Genomic DNA, 17198 nt, shown 5'->3' with positions numbered 1-17198 from the left:
ATACAAAATGTACAGTAAAAACACAGTATAAAAGATTAAATAAAACGGCCCACTTTTATAGGGAGTCTCCATCATAATCTTATGGAACCACTGTCTTTTATGCAGTTCCTCATTAACCGAAATGTTGTTATGTGGCACATGACTGTATGTTTTAAATTAAGCTGGGCTTCTCTTTGTGTCACTCAGAAGGATAGTTTAAAATGCAAATACAGCAGCATCAGCTGGCTTCCAAAAATCTGTTTGGGATTTCTTTTGCATTTAAGAAAATATAGAAAATCTATAACCTGTTTTCCAAGGTTCTGTATCATTTGCTTTTAATCTTCATTTCTAAGCTTGTTTCTTGCCTCTTTCATTGGTTATTGAACACTCTTTCCCTCTTTCTTTGTCTGCCTAAGTCTATGAAACCAAATGAAATTTTTTTGCAGTGAGATCTTCTCTAACCTTTCCCTTTTATTATATTTATCTGAAAATTCCATTTTTAATACAAAATTTACTAAAGATTCATAATTATGAATTTAATTTTCTATTTTTAAAATTAAATATCATTTTCCCCACTAGGTTATAAGCCATACATGGACAGGAATGACATTTAATTCATTGAACACCTTATATCTGTAGCCTATTCAGAAATTAGAAAAAAAATTTAGAATAAATGAGAAACAACTTTTAAGTTTTATTTTGTTTTTGTATTGTATAACTGCAATCAAGATAAAGAAAGCTGTCTGTCCAATCTATGACTTTATACCTACGTTTTCTTTTCTTTTTCTTTTTTCTTTTTTCCTTTTTCTGAGATGGCATCTCACTCTATTGCCCAGGCTGGAGTGCAGTGGCATGATCTGGACTCACTGCAACCTCTGCCTCCTGGGTTCAAGTCATTGTCATGCCTCAGCCTCCTGAGTAGCTGGGATTACAGGAGTGTGCCACCACACCCGGCTAATTTTTGTGTTTTTAGTGGAGACGGGGTTTCACCATGTTGGCCAGGCTGGTCTCGAACTGCTGACCTCAGGTGATCTGCCTGCCTCAGCCTCTCAAAGTGCTGGGAATACAGGCGTGAGGCACCATGCTCGGCTATACCTGCGTTTTTTATTAATACTTATCCTTGAGTTACAAACCGATTTAAGTTCAGTATCCCCTTTACTTAATGAACAGACTTTCACAATCACTTTATTCAATCAAAGAAATCGCTATAGTTGTTTGGTCAGAAACCATTTATTTATTTTTAATGTTTTTAATAGATAATTCATTTACATAGCTTCAAAGTTTTTATTTTGCACAATGAAAAGTCTCCCTCTCATGCCTGGCTCCCAGATAGTTTTCTTCCAGTTGACAACTCATCTTACTGGTTTCTGGTAGTTGTATTGCAGATATTATATATGGTTACATGAAAAATATGTTTATAATGCCTCCCCTTCTTTCTTTTTCAAATATTAGCTCATGAATATTCATTCTATACCTTGACAATGTATCATGGAGGTGGTTCTAACTAAACAAGATGGCTACTTTTGTACATTGCAAAATCTAATGTGTAAAATATTACTTCCTAATAGCTGTATTAAATATCCTATTCTGTGATTTTAAAACATGTCCTGCTATTGTATTATCAGTAAAAGTGCTGTAAGAAATAACTATAAGAAGCCCCTCTAGGAAAATGTTTAGAAAACTAAACTGAGAACAGAGAAATGAGCTCCTATATTTAGATTAGGGTTCAAGACAGGTAATGGTAGTTGTAGACAAGGAAAGAAAATGTAGAAATAAAGCAAGCTGGATGTGAAAGGAGACTTGACCTAAGTTGAGCAGGATTGAAAATATCAGGAAATTTTAAAGGTGAGCCGGACTTCAGCCTTCTGTATATGTGCCTATATGTGCATATGTGAATTTCTATATGTGTAAGGAAGGTAGAATACACTATACCTAAGATATATAGTTCATGGATTAAAATTCAACTTATAGTGAATAGAGTATTGTTTCTTTTTATTAAAAATGAATCTTAAAATATGTTTTTAGTAGAAGCTCAAACAATCACTCCATGTGACATCTTAAATTAGCTAATGAATATTTTCTGAATATATTATTACAAATATACAAATTACTGGTTTGGGGCAAAATGTGAAACCTCAGACACTAATTTAACCTTGGAATAAGAACAGTTAGGTAAAATTCGAATGCCTTCTGGTGCAGTGACTGAGCTGGTACAGTGATTTAACTTGATTGAACAAATTCATCTCTTACAGATGGCAGAACTGAAACTGCTTGAAGTCATTTGGGCTGACAGTATTGAGATAGAAAAGATCCTTGAATTTCTATTGTGGAAAATGTGCTGTACACAGAAGTAGCTTTCAAAGCCATTCAATGAAAAGAAGTTGCTCAGTCAAATTCAGGCAGAGTCTATTCTTTTCAAAGTAACTATACAAAATTAAGGTCATGATCTACAGAATCAGCCTATGTCAGTACTGATTTGAGACAGCTAGACCTGCTCTAAAGAAGTGGTCTGACTTGGTGATTTGAAACAGGGGAATGGAAGATGGCCGTTCAGGGATCTTTGTCTCTACTGGGGACTTTTATCCTCAGTAGAGGCTTCTTTCAGAGCAATTCGTAGTTTAAAGTGACATAATATGGACCTTAATCACTCTTTCAAATGAAGGTGAATTTCCTTAGGTAATTCTAGTTTACCTCCAAGCTGAAATGGCATTGCTAAGCCAAAGCACTAAACTTCTGTAAGTGTAACATTTAAAGTTTAGTCTTCAAATTCATAACTATGGTGTGTCTCTAGTGTATCTGAAATTACCATTTTGTTATCTACTTTTATTCTTTGTTACTTTGATATTCTTCTATGGACTAATGTAGGCTTTACTTAATTAGCAATACTGAAAAAGGATTAACACTTTGAATCAAAGCATGAGTAGAAAGATTATAATTCAGGCTTAGGGTAAGGAGCCACCATAAACTAATAGGAATATCTGTTGATGTCCTACTACACAATCTAAAAGTTCTAATTCCATTTCTAGTGCTATATTCAGTGCCTTACGGCCAAAATGTACATGTAAAATTGCTATGTAAATTATAAGTTATCATACAACATCTGTCATTATTGTTACCCTGAGATATCTCATATAAAATTATTAGTCAATTACCACTTAAATCCTGGAGATCTTTAATTTACTATTATCAGTTCATTCAGATCACTCCGTCATACCCCAGTACCATATAACACATATGATCAACTGCCTACTGGGTGTTCCATAGGTAGTTTTGTTAAACATATTCAATTTTATACGAAATTTCCCCCTAAATCTGGCCCTCGTCATTTATCCTGTCCCCAACAATTCAGTTGCCTAAGGCAGAGTGATACCCTTGTCTTCTCAGCTTTTACTTATCACTAACATCCAAAACTATTGTCAATAACTATGGATTCTACCTCTGAAGTATCTTTCACAATCGTCTACTTGCATTATCTTATTATTTCATCTCAGCACATCTTCCTTTTTCATCTGGATTACTACAATAGCGTTCTACTTGATGTCCTTTTCTACACATGTCTTCCAAACCTTTTTCCTAAATAGAAAGTGATTTTCTATTACCGAACTGTGAATTTGTCATAATGTATCATTTCAATAATGCTTCTTACCTTACTTGGTTTTAACTCAAAAGCAGAACCTCAAATAAGGATTTACATTTGGGAGGTGATCCCAAGAAACAAATACAGAAGACTGGGGAATAAAGGCAAGGAAGGGAGGTAACCTAAAAAAGAATCTGTTAACAAGTCTGTTGCCTTTGCATGCAACTGAAGCTTTCATTCTCCTAGGAAACGGAAAGATAATGTAGAAAATGCCTTGGAGATTTTTTCAACTGAGCAGTGAAAACACCTAGTGTTTTCATTATGTATGACTGTGTAATAACCCATTAAAATGTAGAAGTAGAGACTTAAAACAACTTTATTTTCTTCTGTGATATTTTTCAGTCAACTGGACTCAATTGGATGATTCTTCAGCTTTATATCATTTCCCCTGTATTCTATTGGTTAGGGAAAGTTTCAAAGCCAGCCTAGATTTAAGGACAGGACCTCATAAGTGTGAGTATTCTGGGAGATCTGCATTATTGGTGGTGGGGCCAGGGCAGGGGTTGCGGGGGCAAGGTATCAATGTAGCACACCAAACAGATTTGATAACAGATTGGATTATCTTTTAATCAAATTTCCATTCATCAAATTTGATAGTTGTTTCTGAGGAAATTAACCTTAGGAACTCAGATTTTCCTGGACAATGGAATAACTTTGTCCTAAGATCAATAAAGAATAACAAATGCCCCTCAGAAAAGAGTTAAAGGTTTTTGCAGTATACCCATTTAGTGTGTAGAGAAAAATGCTGTTTGAATATGGGCAGCCTACTGATACAATCTACAATAAAGCTTAAAACATTTTTAACATGCCTTACAAACTCATTCATGATGTTTTTACCTTTATAGATTTTTCTCAATATGTTGATGAATTGAACCATTGACTACTGTCTTTTCCATGAACTGCTTCTATTTATTTTTATTTTGTTTTTGTAGTTATGCAAGTTATAAGTCTACAAAAAATTCAACCTGCCTTATAATGGAAAGCAGTAATCTCTGCCTCACTCCTCCTCACTCATATTTCTATTCACTACCAACAATTATTTTCAAATCATTTGGCTATGTGAAAATTTTTTTCATTACATTTTAAAATAATTAAAGTGTACTGTTGTTGATTTTTGCATTCTAGATATCACTCATTAACTTCTTCTTTCCCTCACCTCACTTGCCCTTCCCTTTCTATTTAATTTTTTGGTTAAAAATATCCAGTACTTAACATTGTCAAAGTTATATAGGCCGAGCACAGTGGCTCCCTCCTATAATCCCAGCACTTTGGGAAGCCAAGGCAGGTGGATCACTTGAGGTCAGCAGTTCGACCAGCCTGGCCAACACGGTAAAACCCCATCTCTACTAAAAATGCAAAAACTAGCCAGGTGGGGTGGCATGTGCCTGTAATCCCAGCTGCTCTGGAGGCTGAGGAAGGAGAATTGCTTGAACCTGGGAGGAGGAGGCTTCAGTGAGCCAAGATTGTGCCATTGCACTCCAGCCTGTGTGACAAAGCGAGAATCCATCCCAAAAATAAAAAAGTTATGTAAATAACACTAGCAGTTATGTAGTATATTATTTTATTTATTTTTTAAATAAAATCTTGATTTTTTTTTGCCCAGAAATGAACAAGCATTTTATTTATTCATTTGGTTATTTTTCAATGTACCTATGAATAATGCATCTCCTTGAAATACAGACAAACAAATCAGATCATGTACAATTTTATCTTGTTCTTGAAAGTGTCCCTTCTGCAGCTCTTTGTTTTCTTGCTCCAATCCTGACTATGTCGTCTACCAGACCATGGCACAGATCTTATCTGTGGACTTTTCGTCAGCCTCAATTATCCAGAAAATTTCTTTTGCCTAATTTCTGAGATGGATCCACTATATCATGCATCACAGATCTTCCTCTGTATTCAAATGTCTCCCTTGTTTTGGTGGAACACAAGCCGCAGCCTCCAGTCATGCAATAGAATATTAGTTTCTAATAATTTGTATGCCTGGAAATGTCCTCCAAATCTTACCCATGATTAATAGTTTATCTGGGTATAATTCTATGTAGAAATAATTTTCTTTGAATTTTGAAGCCATTTTTACTATTGTCAGATGATAATATCCAAAAACTAAAATGTCTTTGTTTTGTTTTAGTTTTTGGATGACGGTATCCAAAAACTAAAACTTTTTTTTTTCTTTTTTTTTAAGAAACTCTTTCTGAAGTCAATGGCTTTATTTTTGGTTATTGTGGCTAGGTCATTTCAGTATTATAAGCTTTTTCTTTGGTCCTAGTCAGTTTTCCCAAAGAGTAACCTGACAAATTCCTGCATTGGATGCAGAAGCCCAATTTCTAGTGTTCTTAGAGTCTAATTGGATAAATAATTAATATTATTATGTCACTTAATAAATAGACTTTTATTTAATCCATCTTTAATACAGTACCTATGCTTCCTTGTGCTGAACCTAGATTTTCTGAGTCCCAAATTACTCTGTTACACTAGGTTGAAAAAGAGAAAATTGTCCAAATTTTCAGGCTGGGAAGAGGATCAGGTGTCTAACTGTTTTGTATAGAGAAATTTAACTGAGGCACCCGTTTTCTACCTTAACTGAACTACTACTCTCAGAGAAAATTTCTGACCCTTTCTGAAGTATATTGTTTAAATCTGTTTGGAATTTCTCTCAACTGTTAGTTTAAATTTTAGATTTTTGATTTCTGTTTAGTCTAGTACTACACTTCTATCTTTATAGTTTTTCAACACATTTTCCTTTTGCTGCATTCTTTCTTCCCATGGGTTTATTTTCAGCTTAACACTAGTAAAAGTTCAGTGTGTGAATATATATATATATTTTTTTTTCAAAATATTTCATGCTTAACTGCAACCACACTATTCATTCATAAAATGTGTTATATGATAATTTATATGACGACCTTCAGGGTCACTCCCTTTATCTCCATGACTGGACTAGTAGGTGTCCTCCTACAGGACATCTTATCAGACTATAACAGCCACCTGATTACTTTTCTGTATCCTTGGCTTACTGCAAGCCCTTTGAGAATGTAGATAATGTTTTCCTTCCCATTATATCCTTAGAATATCCTTAGAGTATGGCACAGTGTCTATCATAACATAGCATTCAATAAGTACTTGTTAATTACTGAGTGATTATACTATGATACATTGACCCTCCACATTCTTATCATTGTGCTCTTGAGTCTATTTATTAAGACCAGAGCTATTCTTATCTGAACTATCTTGAAATGCAATCAAACCATTTATATTTTCATTGTATTCCTTAATTTTTCCCTTTATTGTCAAGAATTCAAATGTCGGCTGGTCACGGTGGCTCACGCCTGTAATTCCAGCACTTAAGAAGGCCGAGGCGGGTGGATCACGAGGTCAGAAGTTCAATACCAGCCTGGCCAAGATAGAGAAACCCCATCTCTACTAAAAACTACAAAAATTAGCCAGGCACAGTGATAGGCGCCTGTAATCCCAGCTACTCGGGAGGCTGAGGCAGGAGAATCGCTTGAACCCAGGTGGCAGAGGTTGCAGTGAGACAAGATCACGCCACTGCACTCCAGCCTAGGTTACAGAGTAAGATTCCATCTCAAAAAAACAAAACAAAACAAAACAAAAAAAGAATTCAAATGTTAACAGACACAAATTAGTCACTGCTTGTTTAGTTAAAATAACTAAAAAAGAAATTGCCCTCTTGGAGTTGAATTTTAATAAGGAAAATTGGACAAATACATAAGTGGTGATAATACCATTCATTTGTTATTCCAATTTTTCATTTATTTAACAGACAAGGCTGGGCGTGGTGCCTCACGCCTATAATCCCAACACTTTGAGAGGCTGAGGCAGGAGGATCATTTGAGTTAATAGTTTGAGACCAGCCTCAGCAACATAGTGAGACCCCATCTATGCAGAAAAAATTAAAAATTAGCCAAGTGTGGTGGCACATGCCTGTAGTCCTAGCTACTCAGGAGGCTGAGGTGGAAGGATCACTTGAATCCAGGAGTTCACAGCTGCAGTAGAGCTATGATTGTGCTGCTGCACACCAGCTCAGATGGCAGAGCAAGGTGTTATTTCAAACAAAGAAACAAACCAAATATAAATAAATAAATATTGAAGAATAACTCTATGCCTAGCCTAGCATTGTTTTAAGTACTGGGCATACAGGGATAAACAAAACATACAAAAATTACCTTCATGCAATTTATGTGTGGCAGAGGTAAAAAGAAAGTAAATAAATGTATAGTTACTCAAATGGTGATAAGTCCTCTAGATAATTGTATAGCATGTAAGGATACAGCATATGCAGGGGGTGGCTTACTATTTTCTGTAGGGTGGTCTTCGAAGGTCTCATTCTTAGGAGACATTGAGCACGAGCTGAAAGAAGAAAAGTAATGAGTTGTGTCGATGTAAGAGGGATGAGAATTGTCCTCATTGAGAATGCATGTGCAAAGGTGAGCTTGGAACTGTTCACCCTGTTTTAAGAATAGTGAGAAGTCCTCTGGCTAGGCAGCAGGAGCAATGGGGTGACTAAAGGATGAGCAGCTCATATAGGGAATGGAGCCTGATTATATAGGTCCTTACAGGCCATTTAAAATTTTTACCTTTGTGTTAACTGAATTAAGAAGACTTTAGATAATTTTGAGTAGAATTACAACAATATCTATTTGATGCTATGAAAAAATGATTCTTTCCTCAATGGTGGAAGCTTGAAAGAGGGGAGTGACATAGCTGTGGGAAAGGCATAGAGCCCTGCTCAACACAAAGGGAAAAAAGTTTTAAGCCACTTGGGAAAACAGCAAATGTTATCACGTCCAGGATACAAGTAAATTTAAGTTTTAAATATGGGCAAATTGGCTAATGCAAGTTGATAACCATCATCTTTAAAATCCTGAGGTTTGGCCTCCATGGCATTATTTACCTATCTTAAATTCCCAGCTTTCTTGAGCCCAGTGCCTTATATTCATGGAAGCTTTGAGACAAAGTTTGCTGATTTCTACGACAGGAAACATTTGAAATTTTAATGGTGATGGCAGAATATCTGTCACTTACCTTGCACATATATGATATATTAAGTTTTCCAGATACTCATTCTAGGGGAGAAAAAAAGATACTTATCAAAATTGTCATAAGATGGTAGACAGCCTACAATCTTAAGGCTGTCGCGGTCTATTAAGTACAGCAAACATGCATGGGAAATACTGCATTAGCTTCCCACAACTAAAATATTTTATTAACCCCCCCTTTTCTTCTCCTGGCTAAAAAAGCAAAATTGTTCTTACCTCCTTATTTATTCTTACTCAAACTTCAAATCTTTCAGTTATTTCTGCAATGTCTCTCCTCAATCCTAGTTATTACACAGGTTAGAACCCAGTTCCAGACAGGTTTTAACAGTACTTGTAAGTGTGGTAAAATGATTATGTTATTATTAAGTTCCAGAACTTTGAATAATGTGAAAGAGACTATGTGTGTTTTACATTTTATTATATTAACTAACTTTTAATTTGTGATATTTTATTGATACCCACTGTTTCCTCATTCTTACAATGAACTAAAGGAGTGACTATGAATATACCTAATAGTGATAGGGACCAAACCATATTGTCTGGTTCTTGTGATATTTTTGAGACAATAGGTATTTTTTTAATTCCTTGTTTTGCTATATTTACCAAGCTACCTATTGCTACAAATAGGCACATACAAAGTGAATGGTTAATTCTCTTTCACTTAATAGGTGTAATTTGTGTAATTAACTGTGGTTTAAAACACGTAATAATCATCTCATCAATTTCTTAGCGCTGTGGTCTCTGTGTGCACCCACTGATCTTAACAAGCCACAAGAATCACAGCATTATGCCCTCGGTACAGTTCTACATTACCCTACCCACTATAGGCCTATTATATTTGCAACATAAATAAAACTGTTCCATACAGAAAAGTACTCTCTAGAATAATAATAATTTTACATAGAAATGCCTGATGTAGAACAATGACACGGAGCAGCATTCAGGTGTTTACTTTGAAGTCAGTAATGCATGAGACTGCAGTTTCCAAATGGATGCCATTGTTTTATGACTTACCCACTGTAGCCAACTTGGTAACCAGGCCAATTTAGCTAATCTGGGTTTAGCCAGATTCAAATAAAGTTAATGGTGTGTTCAATTTCCATATGGGATACTTAACTGTTTCAAGAAAAAGACTTCAACATCCATAAGTGGCGATATAATTGCGGCCATTTCATAGATGTATGTATATATATGGTCACAAGGGAATGAGATAAAATGGAAGATCTACAACACAAAGTTATTGCATTATTTCTATGTGGCAAGCTCCGTTCTAAATTACAGGGGAAAAAAGCTTGTGTATTTGTTATAGTAACCACTGGAGGTAGATAATATCATTATTCCTTTTTCATAGATGAGGAAATGGAGGAACAGAGAAGTTAAATCAATTATCTCAAGTTACAAGACTAGTAAGCTGGGATTTTAACCCTGGAAGTTTGACTTAGATAATGTAACATATGACACTAGCATATTCCCAAGTAGTAATGTCCATAAATCTTTTTTATGAAGACAAGGATATAACTGGCCTTGAAGAACCTTTGTCTCCACTCTTCCAAGTTGGCATTTTAATTACTCACTAACAGCTCATTTAAAATATGTTAATAATTTTTAAAATATATATTTTTAATATTGCTCTTTGGAAAATGCATGAGAGCTACTATGTGCTAAAAATATGTGATCAATTTTAATTTGATGTATCTAAAGAAAATTGACTATAATTTGAAATTGCTAGTTTTATAGGACTGAGTCACCTAAAATATGATAAAAGCAGTAAGTAAGGCATACATTGAACAGATACCAAGACTTTCCTAAAAAGCCTGATGTTAGGCTGATTGGCAAAGAATATGGATCAGCGAATATTTAATACACACTAGTGATGATTCACCTAATAGCACAATTGGATATTTTTAGAGTGATGGGAAGATGTCCATTGATACTTCATAAAGAAATCATGGGTCATCACAGGCTATACTCTAAAAAAGAACTTAAGCACTCACAAACATATGTAAACATGTATAGCTAGCTAGCTGGATAGATAGAGAGATGGATAGATATATATAGATAGATAGATAGATAGATAGATGATAGATAGATAGATATGTGAGGGCTAAATCATTTGAAATGTAAGTCAAACTGCTTCAGCTAGTTTAAGCAAAGGAGAAGACTGTGTAGTTTTGTATCTTAAAATCATGTAAAGTCAGGAATAGATCTAACCTTTTTATGCATGTGTTACAAAGTGAAGCACTGATGACCCTTGGTTCTAAACACTTATTTCTGGAATGTTTGTATAGTGAACAGCCTTGGAAAATGGAGATAGTGTCTCCCTCTAGAACAAGGATAAGGCATGCTTAGGACCATCATAAAATATTTGTTATTCCTAAACTTGGAGTTCCTGTTCTGTAATGCCACCTACTTATTTACAGATATAATCTGGTTTTCTTCCTATCACCATAGGGGAATTAGGACTTTGAGAAAACATGCGAAAATGATGATTCTGTGACCACTGCTATTGCTCTGAGTAATAAATTGCCCTTTGTCTCTAATCCAGGAGTCTTGTATATTATAGCAGCATTCACAAAACTGTGGCAGGCTAACTCATTAACTTGCAAATTTGGTAAAATATCAGACATCACAGTTATTTGCATTGAATACTAAAGAAGTTATTTCATCCAGATTCAAATATCCAAAATGTTTCTTGTCCTTCTCTTCAAGGTTTTGTTCATATTTCACATTCTTAGTGTGGCACACACTTCCTTTAAATTTGAAATTTTCTGTTTCTCTTCAGAATCTACCTTGTTTCCTGATTTTGTTTCATAACACTTCTCTCTCTCCATATATATACACATGTGCGTATGCATGCACACACAAACATATATGTATATATTTTAATTTTTATCTGAATCTTCTCACAAAAATATGAACTCCCTGAGGATAACAATTTTCTTTATCTTTATTAGTGACTGCTATATTCCTAGTGTACCAAGAACACTATCTATAACATAGTGGGTACTAAAAATTGTTTAGTGAATAAACGAGTGATTTCACTATATAAAATCTCAGAGAGTTATTGACATACATGCTATTCTCAGCCCAATCATCTTGCTCACATAATTTGGAAAATATAATTATACCAGTCTAGATTACCTATCCCGTGCTATGCTCAGGAAGACAGGTGCTATTACTGCAAGAAAGGTGGAGATGAAGCCTAGAGGTAAAACCTATAAAAACAAATAAGAAATAAGCAAGCAAGCAAGCAAACAATAATAATAATAGTATAGAAACTCTCTGGTTGTCCCTTTGGAATTGAATTCCATAGAGTTTTTATATATTTCCAAAATATATCCTGGCATCTCACATAAAATAGCCCCACATAAAACTGCAAATAGTAGTCTTCCCTTCCCAAGGGACATGCTCATGCTTAACTGCTGTATACAGCTATGAGTAGAGAACTTGTGAATAAAGAACCTCCTGTTTAATCAAACTTAGGTGTGTCACTTTGTGATACATCTAATTAATCTGAACACAGCTGCCTAATCTACAAATAAAAGTACAAATTTTACTTTATCTTTTTTTATATTATTAGGATGTTTATTCTCCCCACAGTGAAAAATACACCAAAAACATTTCAATCAACATTGATACATAATTTTTGTAACAATAGGGAATTTGATTCTTAAATTTACATGACAATACAAAAGCGATAGAGAACCAAGATTATTTTTAATGAGAGTGGCAAAACAGACTATTTACACTACCTGATTTCAAAACATGATAAAGTTACTGTAATGAAGATGATATCAATAGCAAAAACTTGGAACCAACCCAAACGTCCAACAATGATAGACTGGATTAAGAAAATGTGGCACATATACACCATGGAATACTATGCAGCCATAAAAAATGATGAGTTCATGTCCTTTGTAGGGACATGGATGAAGCTGGAAACCATCATTCTCAGCAAACTATCGCAAGGACAAAAAACCAAACACCGCATGTTCTCATTTATAGGTGGGAATTGAACAATGAGAACACATGGTCACAGGAAGGGGAACATCACACACCGGGGCCTGCTGTGAGGTGGGGGGAGGGGGGAGGGTTAGCATTAGGAGATATACCTAATGTTAAATGACGAGTTAATGGGTGCAGCACACCAACATGGCACATGTATACATATGTAACAGACCTGCACGTTGTGCACATGTACCCTAAAATTTAAAGTATAATTAAAAAAAAGAAAAGGAAAGAAAAGCTACTCTTTCCCCATTAATTTACCTGGGCAACATTGTCAAAAATCAAATAACTATACTGTATATGTCTATTTTTGAACTCACTAGTCTATTTCATTTACCTATATGTCTATTCTTATGTCAAACTTTACTTTTTCTAAAATGACAAACAGAGTTTTATAAACCAGTATTGGTCATTTCATGTGAACTGTAAAGACCATTTCTTGGAAAAATTGCAAACAAGAACTTATCCAAATGTTCAGCATTTTGTCCAAGTATTGTTAGCCAATCAGCATCACTCTGAGACTTTATTTTATAAACATGGGATACAGACTGTTTGTTTGTTTCTGCTTTTAAAGAACACACTCTGTTTCCATCCTTCACCCTCATCTCATATACCCTAACCTGGGTTTTCTACTTAACAGTAAAACTTTTCCCCAGCATTCTCTTTGGACCCATAATTTTTGTCTTCTCTTGACATGGCAAACTATTTAACAAATGACAAAAATTTCCACCACAGAACAAAATGCAATCATAATCATCATAAAATTTTTATACAAAAATAAGGAAATAGGAAGCAATATAATAGGCAGAAAAAATATTCCATACACTGTCAGTCAGAGATGTGATAGTACATCCATTTTTTAATCATGTTCCTGGAGGTGAAGAGAGCTACAGGCTGAAAAGGTTTTTTAGCTGTGTTTTCCTAGCTTGAGTGTTATTTTATGTACTGTCCATATGACACTAAACTGGACAACAGATTCTTATTTTGAAAGTAATATCATGTAGATATCTATGTTCCCATGAACCAGTTTCAAGCACAAAGGTGATGTGTTATGTGTTGAGAAATATTGGACTCATTTTTGCCGGAATTGAGGTTTCTCAATACCTGTCCCTTAACACTTAAATGACCATGTGTCATTTTCAATCTGGAGGGCTCCACTGCCAAACATTCAGTATTAGACTTCTTGCTGAGACAGCAATGCTTGAGTCTGGATACTAAACTTGTGATTTTCTTCTTTCCCATCAACCACACATCTTTCTAATCAACAGTTTCTGTCTTGGTTTCTACCATAGACTAACATGAAACAACATACTCCCTTGGAAAAACAGTATTAATTGGCTTTATGTCCCCAGGATACTTCCAAGTGGATTTTATTTATTGGAAGAATAATTCACAAGGGAATAGCTTAAGAATAAGTCTGGAAGAACTAGGTTTCCCCATATCCCTCTGGCTTTCCCAAATATCACTATTTCTAGCCTCCCCACTTGTCAGCTATCTAGAAGCATTGACCAGAGGCAAAATAACCTATATTAGAAAAGTGATATAATTTCCTCTCTCTTTTTTTGCTTTCAAATGGCCTCCTTAAGTTGAAGCCTGTTGTATTCTTGTACATTACTTCGCTCACAAAAGGTAGCAGACAAAATTCAATCACCATTTTTCTACTAAGTTTTCCAAATGTAATTCTTTTTAAGAAATGATGTGTAAGAATGACATGAATAAATCTATGAGGCTACAAAAGAAAATAAAATAGAAACTGAAGGAATGGTGAGAATATATTCCTGGATGTGGAGATTTAATATTATAAAAGCATATATTGTCACCATAGTAGGTTATAAATTCAACACAGAAAGCCTTGTAAATAACTTGTCAAGCTGACTCTAAAATTTAGCCAAGAGAAATTATTAAGAATATTTTTTAAAGTGAAAAAGAAGAAAGGTGGAGAAATGGTCATAACAAATATTTGTATAAATATGTATAAACATGTCTATCAAGTACAAAAATACAGTAGTTAAAACAATTGGTATCAGCTGAAGGCAGGGCAAAGATAAAACAGACAATTGAAAAACAAAACAAACCTAAGCATATATGATATTTAATATATTACAAGTTTGTCATTTTGAAGATATAGAACATTCTATTTAACAAACTATATTAGGACAATTGTCTATACACATGGACTAAATAAAATTTGAGTTCCATATTACATATAAATAATATAATTCTAGATGCTCCAAAGACTTAAAAATAAAACATCATTAACATAGTGTAAATAAGAGGGGAAAAGATTAAACCACCGTGCAGTCATTGGTTTGAATTTCTTGCAGAGGAAAGACAGAGGAAACTTATCTTTCTAGCTCAGGATCTGGCAACTCTCAGGGCCTTAACTCAAGCAGTTTCACATTTTGTGGTGTGTGTCTTGCAATATTGCTCAGGCTTTTTCACCACTGAAAAAGAGAATGGAAATGGTATTAAGAATAACAGACTCCAGGGACAAAATGTTGGAAATCTCTCTTTTTCTGTCTCTAACTCTGCCTATCCCTTTTTGTCAACATCATTTTCCACTACTATGGGTGCTTTTCTCTTTATTACGGGGACCATAAAAATATGCAAGATCCATACACCATAGTGATCCTAGATGATGAAGGATTATTTTTCTATGCTTTGATATATAAAATGCCGGGGAAGGACTCAGATTAGCCTACTTCTGTTCCATTGTTCATATTTAACTTATCATCGAGACTAGGCATATGGGATGTGTATCACTTAACTGTAAACCAAATAATGCTGCATAAAGAACCAACCATAACATCTCAATACACCGGCATTTATTAAGCTCACAAGTCCAAAGGACAGTTCATCTGGTCCAGTCAGCTCAGCTCTGCTCCACACATCTGTCGTCCTCCTTCTAGCTTAGACATGCTCTTTTCATGGTGATAGCAGAGTTACAAGATGGCAAGAAGAAACCTGCAAGCCTTCTTTGGATCTAGGATTCTATCTAGCACACTGTCTATTCTACTTCATTTTATTCATCAAAGCAATTCACATGACTAAATCCAAAGTTAAGTGAAATGATAGTAAATATACTGCACTTCTTTAAGATCCTTCTTGTAAAGGAACTAAAGGATCACCTAGCAAAGAGTATGAATCCAGAAGGAGTAAAGAATTGCAGCCAGTAATGGAACTGAATCCAAGAAACAGTGAATGGTTCCACTGACATTTATGCTTACTCCCATGGTCTTAAAATAAGAGCCTGTTGTCAGAAGACAGAGAAAGGGGGAGTTTGATAGAGCTAATGCTAACTTGACCACGTACAAAATCACATATGTAAACTCGTTTTACAGACAGGTTTAATGGCATAAATATGAAATCCTTTAAAGAAGAGAGGTACTTTCATTGTTACAGTGTATAGATGCCCACAAGTCCTTCATTCTCAGTAACCTCTTCTTTCTTCTAGACCTTACTGTACTCTGCATATTAGAAATGGGTAAACAGCAAACCTATACCTTGCTGTTATCAGAGGGAATATTGAGCAGTATTACAGAGAAAGTGCCGCAGAGTTCATATTTCTATTCAACTAACTGAAACTGGAAGTTACTTTTTCACCAAGTAGCATAAACTCTTCTGCTGCTACAGGGATTTCAGAGAATACAGATGAACAAAAGATAGAATCTGTGGAAAGCTATATTATCATAAAAGTGAAAAACAATGGGTTGTTCACCAATTATTATTAGTTTTAGACTTTTTACTGGATAGAAGCTCTAACAATACGTAGAATTGTTAGTAGAATAAATTTTAATAAATTGTGGCCTGTTTCTATGTGTCACAAATTTAGATAATTTTAATAAAATGTGTAAAGCAATATAGAGATAATATTATTTTAAAATATTAATGCAGGCCTAATACAAGGAAATGATCTCCAATACAGAACTATAAAGGGACAAAAATGTATCAACATACCATACAAAAAATACAGAAAAATAAGCGTCATATGTCCTTAATGAAAATTAATATCACTTTATAAGTTTTTTAAGTTATTACTAGCTTTAAACACATAGATTTTTTTTAACATTTCAAAATATTGAAGTTAAGGAGGAGTTCTTTCATTTATTGTTATTGATAGATGTCTGGCCTGTTAGAAACAAAATACTGGTTAACAGTACAGACTTTTCATTCAGACACCTTGGTGTATTAACCTAGTACTCAACTACATGCTGTCTGTGTGCTGGAGCTCTAAAAGGAATCATCTTCCCCTGTGACCAGTGTTTGCATGAGGTCAGGAGGTTAGATACATAATTACTGGGGTTATGTGGAGGTGGAGTAACAGGGTGGATGATGAATGGGCAATTAAAATGTATTATCCAACTTACATTAAACACTATCAACCCATTACTTTCTGTTAAATTCCTTTATTTTAGGTCCTTCATGCCACTTACTAATATTGTTATTTACTTATTCTATTTATTTTTAACACCTACTAATTATAAGCCTTACAATGAGGGGAAATATATGCTATG

At 34.6% G+C, this 17198-nt stretch overlaps 1 long non-coding RNA gene across 1 annotated transcript; it reads right to left on the bottom strand.

Annotated features, from left to right (window-relative positions):
* Positions 1–3338: 3338 nt before the first annotated feature.
* LOC129059772 (uncharacterized) lies at positions 3339–11898 on the bottom strand. The gene is made up of 4 exons (XR_008525858.2): positions 11818–11898; positions 8663–8703; positions 7932–7987; positions 3339–3552 (listed from the first exon to the last, which is right to left on the bottom strand). It is a non-coding gene; the product is annotated as an uncharacterized LOC129059772 (long non-coding RNA).
* Positions 11899–17198: the final 5300 nt, after the last annotated feature.

This window comes from Pongo abelii, chromosome 5 (assembly GCF_028885655.2).
Source record: "Pongo abelii isolate AG06213 chromosome 5, NHGRI_mPonAbe1-v2.0_pri, whole genome shotgun sequence".
In the NCBI taxonomy this organism is placed as follows: domain Eukaryota; kingdom Metazoa; phylum Chordata; class Mammalia; order Primates; family Hominidae; genus Pongo; species Pongo abelii.
Note: the sequence above shows the minus strand (reverse complement) of the source record. Positions and strands in the feature narration are given on the sequence as shown.